Below are 8404 nucleotides of genomic sequence, written 5' to 3' on the forward strand. Positions count from 1 at the left end.
CTGGTTTCTTCTTCTTCTTCCACACATTTTACAATGTACACAAAGTATAGATAAGATACAACATAAAGTAAAGGGGCCTACTAAGTTAAACAATGCATAACCGACTACACTAGTTGACTGGCGCTATAACTATGCCAACTGTAAATAGGTGTAACAACCTGAATATAATAAGTAATGAGTCAGTGACCATGTGAGAGTCATAATGACCATCGATGTGCTAAGTGTAGACGTGTGGACCCATCTAACCAGGCGGTCCATCATTAATGTCCGTATGTGTTGAGCTTGTCATCTCAACACTCCCCCTTAAGCTCAATTGCATCTCTGCAACTCCAAGTAAGCTTCAAAACTTTTGAAGCTTCTCTGTACCCAATGCCTTCGTGAAGATGTCAGCTATCTGATCCTGTGTGCTCACATACACCAAGTCAATCTCACCTACTAGTCCCTTCTCTCTCACAAAGTGGTAGTGTACCTCAATATGTTTTGTCCTGGCATGGAACACAGGGTTCCTAGCCAACTGTATACCGCTCATGTTATCACAATAAATGACAACTGGACCTTCCACACCTGCACATCTAAATCAGCCAATAACTTTTGCAGCCATACTACCTCACATGCTGCAACAGTAGCACCTCTATACTCAGCCTCTGTACTCGACAAAGCAATTGTAGATTGCTTTTTGCTGCTCCAAGTAACTGCTGCACTACCAAGAGAGAACATGTATCCGCTGGTAGATCTTCTATCAGACATACTACCAACCCAATCTGCATCTGTGTATCCAAACACATGTACATCTGTACCTACCTTATAGAAAAGTCCATAATGTAATGTGGACTTCACATATCTCAATATGCATCTGACTGCATCCAAATGTGGCTTTCTAGGTACTTGCATAAACTGACTCACAAGACCAACAACGTAGAACAAGTTTGGCCTTGTAATGGTCATGTAGATCAAACTCCCCCACTATCCTCCTGAACATAGTAGGGTCTTCTATCTCATCCCCAACATCAGCACTCAACTTTACATTCTGCTCCAACGGGACTGAAAGTGGTTTGCATGCTGTCATACCATACTTGGACAACATATCCAAGAAATACTGTCTTTGGGACAGCTATAGACCATCATCACATCTGATCACCTCAATGCCAAGGAAGTGCCTTAGCTCACCTAAATCCTTCATCTCAAACTTCTTCTTCAAAAAGTCCTTGATTTCAGCAATCCCACTATCACTATCACCTGTAATAATCAAGTCATCCACATAGATGACTATGATGACCAAACCTGTATCTCCCTTTCTCACATAAAGTGAGTGATCAACATCAGAAACATAAAAGCAAATATTGACAAGATACTCTTTGATCTTGTCAGACCATGCTCTAGGTGCTTGCTTGAGCCCATAGAGCGCCTTCTTCAACCTGCACACATACATGGGATGCTCTAAATCTTCATAACCTGCTGGCTGATCCATATACACTTCTTCCCGCAAATCACCATGCAAGAAGGCATTCTTCACATCCATTTGCTACAACCTCCAACCTTTGACTGCTGCCAAAGCAATCACACATTTGACAGTTGCCATCCTAGCAATTGGACTGAAGGTTTCTTCATAATCTATGCCATATGTCTGGGCATAGCCTATTGCAACCAGCCTAGCTTTGTACCTCCTAATAGAACCATCTGAATTGTGCTTAATCTTATAAACCCACTTACATCCAATAGCTTTCTTGAACAAGGATTATGGAAAGCTTTAATAAAAGCTTCCAAAGAAGCTTCCAAGCTTTTGAGTCAGGATGAAAGACGTGGAGGGAGAATGATTGGAGAGGAGGAAGATGACAACGATGCTGAAGAGGATGATGATGGTGATGGTAATGATGATGAAGATGATGGTGATGAGGATGGTAGGGCGCACAGCCTGGCGGCAACAGACTGGTGGCGGGAGCGTGGCGGATGGGCAGGGCAGCAGCTCCATGATCTCCTCTCCCCTCCACTCAAGCTTGGGGAGGGGTGTTCTTATAGTGTGTGTTGAGTGTTGAAATGACTTGTTTTTTGGCTGATTTTTGTTGTTTTTGAGAGTTGAATGGTTGATTTTATGAGATGATTGATTGATTTGGAAGTGGTTTGAGAATGTTTTGGATGATATTGATTGTGTTTTGGAAGATCATGATGTTTGTTGGTGGTTCTGTGATGTTCTGATAGGTTCTGATTGGTTCTGTATACCTTCTGTTTTGTTCTGTTTTGGTCTGTTTTGGTCTGTTTTTTTCTGATTGTCTTCTGTAAAGAGGGATGGAGTATTGATTGATGAAGATTGAGATATTGTGAAAGTTTATTGAATGGTTTGTGAGAGTTTGGAATGGTTTGAGAATGAGTTATGTAGTTTTGATGACCTTCTGTAACCTTCTGTAGGTCTTCTCTAGAGCTTTTGCTTCTGTTCTGCTTCTGTTCTGTTCTGTACTGTAGCTGTTCTGGTACTGTTCTGTAGACTGTTCTGTATGCTTCTGTAAGTGTTCTGTGGAATGTATGTGTGACTTTGGGAGAGTTTTCTAGCCTTGGAAAGAGGTGAATACAAGTGCAAAAGAGCTGAAAGAAGTGGAAGAAGTAGCTGATGAAGACTCAAGTAAAGACTAGAGTGAAGTGACAGTAGTGAGCTATGAAAGGACACTGTAGTGGCTCTGGTGACTCTTCATATCAGACATACCTCTTGGGAGGGGTATCCACGACCTAAGAAGGATTATTGAGAGTGATTTTTGAGAGATTGTAGTGAGGATATGATGTATGATTGACGGAGAGAGAGAGAGAGAGTCAGAGATAGCCAATTCTATCAAAATAGAGTGATTGTATATGAGAGATTGAGAGAGAAGACTATGAAGACATTGAAGATGAATACTATGTGATGTATTTCCATTCAAAGATGGTGTATTTCTTTGCTTTCTTTGTTCTATTGATGGATTTTGTGAAGATGTTGAAGAATATGGTTGATTCTATTAAAATCCGTGGGAGATCTACATGATGTTGCATGAAGATTTGTTGTGCCTGGTGTTATTTTCTTCATTGTGATCATATAAAACATGATAAACAAGCTTGTTGATGTTACAAGATAGATTTTCTTGCAAGAGAATTCCCTTTTCCTTGGTGTTCCTCTTGGGGCTCCATGTTTTTGGTGCGCAGCCGGGGAAACTTGCCATCAACAAGCACTAGAAGAGGCTGAAAATGAAGGAAATGGCATTGCCACGAAGAGAAGAATTCAATGGATGTTTGTAAAGTTCCTTCTTCCACTGAAGAGTTGGAATTCCTCATAATCAAAGCCACTTTCCACAAGAAGTTCATCCCACAATGGCGGAAACACATCACCATCATGATGCATGCTCTATGTGGTGGACAGTTTCCTCTTCCTGTTGAAGCAGCAGAAACTTGCATCTTGGTGGCAAACTGTTTGGGAACAAACTGAAGAGCAGAAACAGAGAGAATGACCATCCATGGAAGATTTGGCATTCATTGAGAAGTTTCCAGACAACATCAAGTGGGAGATTGTGAAGAAGCTTCAGGAGTCTTGGTCTGTAGAGGTTCACAAAGATAAGAAGGAAAAGAGTTGGAATTTGTTCGTGGATGCTCAACAGCAAGATACATGGGATGCTTGGTGCACTGATAATCTTCTGTTTGTTCAATTAGCAACCCACTGGAAGTTGGTAGATAGAGTGTTTTTCACAACATACACTATTGAAACCATCAGAAGCTGGCATTACTATGATGATGGCACCACCACAATGCTCAGACGTATGCATTTTGACACCTTAAGAACCGAATACCTTCCTCTGTGCAGTGGAATGAAAGCAGAATTCAGGGACGTTGAAAAGAAAGAAGTAGAAGAAATGTTGGCAAGAGAGTCCTCCAGAGACTGAAGCCTTTTGTTAACCCTCTGTGGAGCACTAACAACCTAGTGGAGCCAACCCCCTGATGAATGACGCAATAAAGAGGCAAGCGTTAGAACGAGTCCAGAGGTACGTGAGAAGAGAGAAAGCAAGAATCCGAGCCGAAAGCAAGCTTGCAGCAGAAGCCGCCTTTGACGCCCTTGCAGAACTCTTTACAGAAGTCCCAATGGCACATCAAGCCCTTCCTCCTCCTGCTGGAGGTCCACTTCCAAGCCAGATCCGTCCTGGAAATATTGATGACAGGCCAGCGAATGTAGTTCCATTGCCAGTTTTTAAGGGAGAGTACAATGAAGACCCCGATCTTCATGTAGCAGAGTTTATGGTAGCGTGTGTGGCTAACAATGCCAGAATCCCTGAGCATTGGTTAGCAATATTCCCCGCCACTTTCAAGGCCACGGCGTTTCAGTGGTATGAGAGACAAGCAGCAGGAACTTTTGGCACATGGGACGACCTGAAGTTAGCCTTCCTCACTAAATTCAGGCGTGAAGGTTTTGAAGAGCGGATGCGAGAGGAATTCATGAACCTAAGTCAGTCCTCTGGAGAAAGAGTAGAAGCTTATGTCTCACGAATGGAATCCATCCTGAAGAGATGGACTAACCATAATCTAGATGATGGCATTCAGAAGGGGGTGTTTCTCATAGGATTACAACCAGAAGTCCGTAAGTTTGTGGAGCTGCAAAGACCAGCCACCCTGCAAGCTGCAATAGAAGGTGCAAGATTGTACGATGAAGTGGAAGCTCGATTAGCGATGAATACAGGAAGAGGAGTCCTACCTCCTCTGATGCCAGGAATGATGTATCCACCCAATGCAGTTCCAGGGACTGTTCCCTATCTCTATCAACAGATGCCCCCGATATCACAGTACAGTGCACCAAATCCACAGTGGCCACAATCCATGCCTCAAATGATGGCTCAACCACAACAACAATGGTCCCAACCAATTTCCTCAATGCCAAATCAGCAGCAACAGTGGAATCCTACCAACTGGAGCCAACAGCCAACAATTCAAACAGGAGCTCTAAATCAAAACCAGAACAGAGACCCCTCTGTACCAGCCCAACCCGTTTATGCAGTGATTACAGAGACTCCTCAAAACCCTCCTGCGAGTACGTCCGGAGGAGAAAGCTTGAAGGATTACTTATCCAACTCAGTTGCCAACATCAAAAAGGAGTTGATGGATGTGATTACAGAACAACTACATACATTGAAAGTGAATACCGCTAGCATATCCAACGTTGCAGGAGCAGGAAGAGATGTGATGCGGTCAAATACTTGGTGTGGTAAGTGTCATCAAGCAGGCCATTTAGCCACTGAATGTACATGAAAACCAACCATCCCTGGAGCCTTTTGTTCCTACTATTTGCGGAAGAACCATACAGAGGACATTTGCTCTCTGAAGGAGATACATGATAGGAGAAGGAAGGAAGAAGACGCAAGATTCAACTTGTTGGAATCCAAAATGACAACACAGGATATTGGACCCAAGCCTAGAGAGTTTGGTCCTAATTTCGGACCCAGAAGATTTCCTTCCCAAAGTTACAGAGGAAGACAGTCTGGCGGTGGTCAGAGATCAGAAGTGGAATGTTACAGATGCGGAGAAAAGGGACACATCTCACCAAATTGTCCAAATCCTCGAAGGTCAGTGGATTACAAGCCCTTATGCAGTCGATGCAAAGGAGAAGGCCACACTGCAAAAGACTATCCAAGCCCAGCCCCAGTGAAAAACAGTGCTACTGATAGTCCGTCCAAGGCTCAAGAGCCTACCTCCAATTTAGTGGAATTGGAAGTTGCTGCCATCACGCGTGCAAAGCAGAAGGAACCACCTATCCAGAAAGAAAATAACCCTCCTGCCAGAACAGTGAAGTTCAATCTTCCACCAGAAGAACAGAACAGAACAGAGCCTAACAGTGCCGTACAGAGCACTACAGTGCCACAGAGAGTTACAGAGACAGTTACAGAGACAGGACCAGAGGTCCAGGAGACAGAAGAGGAGGAAGTGCCACAAGTGGCAGAAGAAGTTCCTGTAATTCCTCTGTTGGAAGAAAAAGGGAAAATGAAAATGGGTGTTGCCCCATTCCCTAACCGGTTAGAGAAGCCAGTGGATCCTATTAAGGAATACGATCTGGTCAGAGATCTAGATACCTTTAAACCAAACCTTACATTCCGACAATTATTGATGTTGTCTCCCAGTTTTCGGAAAAGGTTCAAAAGTATACTGACAAGAAGACGTGGTTTAAGGATTGCTCCCTCAATAGCAACAAAGTCCAACAAGGCTCCAGAGCCTGTAAAAGAAGTGGATGTGGCTAATGCTTTCCTGGATCCCGGTACTCCAGAGACTAGCGTATGGATAGAAGATTGCTTCATCGCAAATGCACTGATTGATGGTGGTTCATCAGTAAACATTATGACGGATATTACAATGAAGGATTTAGGCCTACAAGGTGTGCAACCCACCCAATGGCTCATCAGACTGGCGGATCAGAGTAGGATCAAGCCTTTGGGCATTCTCCCATTTGTGAAGACTACAGTGGCTGGAAAGGATTATTGGCTAACCTATTTGGTGGTGAAGCCAAATTCTTATGGTACATCCTACCCTCTGTTACTAGGCAGACCATGGCTTTTTGAAGCCCGAGCAAGGACGGATTGGTTCAAAGGAACCTTGACCTTGGGCAGAGGACCCAACAAAGTGGTGTTGAAACTGTATGGTTCTCAAAAAGGACATGGATCCACCTCCTTGGAATTATCTTATGACTCCCCTAATGAGGCTACAGATGGAACATCAGTAGACGAAGATGCTGTCAAACAGATCCTTCCCAAGAAAACAGTGGCACGTTCCTTAACAGTGGATACTGTAGGCCGACTTCCAAAAGATGCCAAGCCATTATCAATGGGTGAATACTTCCTGCCTGAACCAGGAATGACTTCTGAAATCACTTCTGACAGTGAGATAGAAGCATGGATGTACTGCTCTCCCTGTTACATGGCCATAGCAGAAACAGAGACAGAGGCAGGAGAGGAAACAGAGAATCTGTTCTTCTGTTACAGAGCTCCTACAGAGACAGAAGCAGAGACAGAAGCAGAGACAGAGACAGAGACAGAAGAGGATGGATATGATATGGACGAAGAAGATTATGAAAGTGAAATGGAAGAGTCTATCCCACCTGAAGAGGATACATTTGAGGAAGAAGTTCCAGAAGCATCAGAAGCCGATGAGCTCATGCTATGGGACAGTATGGTGATGGTACCATTTGGTCTGGTAAATGGATCTTCTCATATGCAAAACCTTTATAAGGGATGGATTAAGAAGAGCAAGCCATCTTTCAGTAGTGGCTCATGCCGTCCTAACCCATCCTTGCCGAAGAAAGATGATGATGATGCACCGTGCCAACAAGCACCAGTCCCACAAACCCAACAGGCATCAGAGGGTCCCTGTTATGTGACGTTCCTGGATGTGTCATCATCAGAAGATGAGTCTTCAAGCCAAGAGGTAATTAATTTTGAAACCAAACTCGAAACGGCTCTTATCCCATTTCAACATCTTAAAGAGCAACCTAAGTCTCCACCAAAAGAAGAAATTGGTTCTAGTGGGACATCAGAAGAGGACACCACTCCCTTGAAGGAGTCGAATCTGTACCCAGAAGCAGTCCGTGGAACCTTCATCCGTGAAGTAGAAGGTGAAAGGCAGTTCACCTTTGTGGATGCAGAAGGCATTGAACGCCACTAGAAGGTGGGTAGCAGTCTCCCAGAAGAGGAGTTGTCAACCTTGTACAACTTGTTGAAAGAAAATTTGGACGTGTTTGCATGGTCCTACAAGGACCTAAAGGGGATTGATCCCACAATATGTCAACATCATATTGACTTGGAGCCTGATGCCAAGCCAGTACGGCAACGACAGAGGCGAATGAACCCGAATTATTCCACATTGGTGAAAGCGGAGCTGCTGAAGCTTTTGGAAGCCGAGTTCATCTATCCAGTGGCAAATAGTGAATGGGTTTCACCCATTGTGGTTGTACCCAAGAAGAATGGCAAATTGCGCATATGTGTGGATTTCCGAAAGCTTAATTCCAAGACAAAGAAGGATCACTTTCCTATCCCTTTCACAGACCAACTGTTGGACACAGTGGCAGGACATGAACTTTATTCTCTTCTGGATGGATTCAGCGGATACAACCAAGTCCAAATCGCGGAAGAAGACCAATCCAAAACAACCTTCACCACAGAATGGGGAACCTACGCTTACCGAGTGATGCCATTTGGACTCTGCAATGCCCCTGCTACTTTCCAGCGAGTCATGATGGCTGCATTTCAAAATCATCTGCACGACTTTATTGAGGTATATTTGGATGACTTCTGTGTCTATAGTTTGATCCGTGAACACTGGGAACACTTGGAACAATGCTTTGACCGATGCCGGGAGTATGGGATTTCCCTCAACCCCGAAAAATGCATCTTTGGGGTCTCTTCTGGAGTTCTGTTGG

Source organism: Lygodium microphyllum, chromosome 14 (assembly GCF_053477565.2).
Source record: "Lygodium microphyllum isolate KBCC chromosome 14, Lygodium_microphyllum_v1.1.10, whole genome shotgun sequence".
Lineage (NCBI taxonomy): Eukaryota > Viridiplantae > Streptophyta > Polypodiopsida > Schizaeales > Lygodiaceae > Lygodium > Lygodium microphyllum.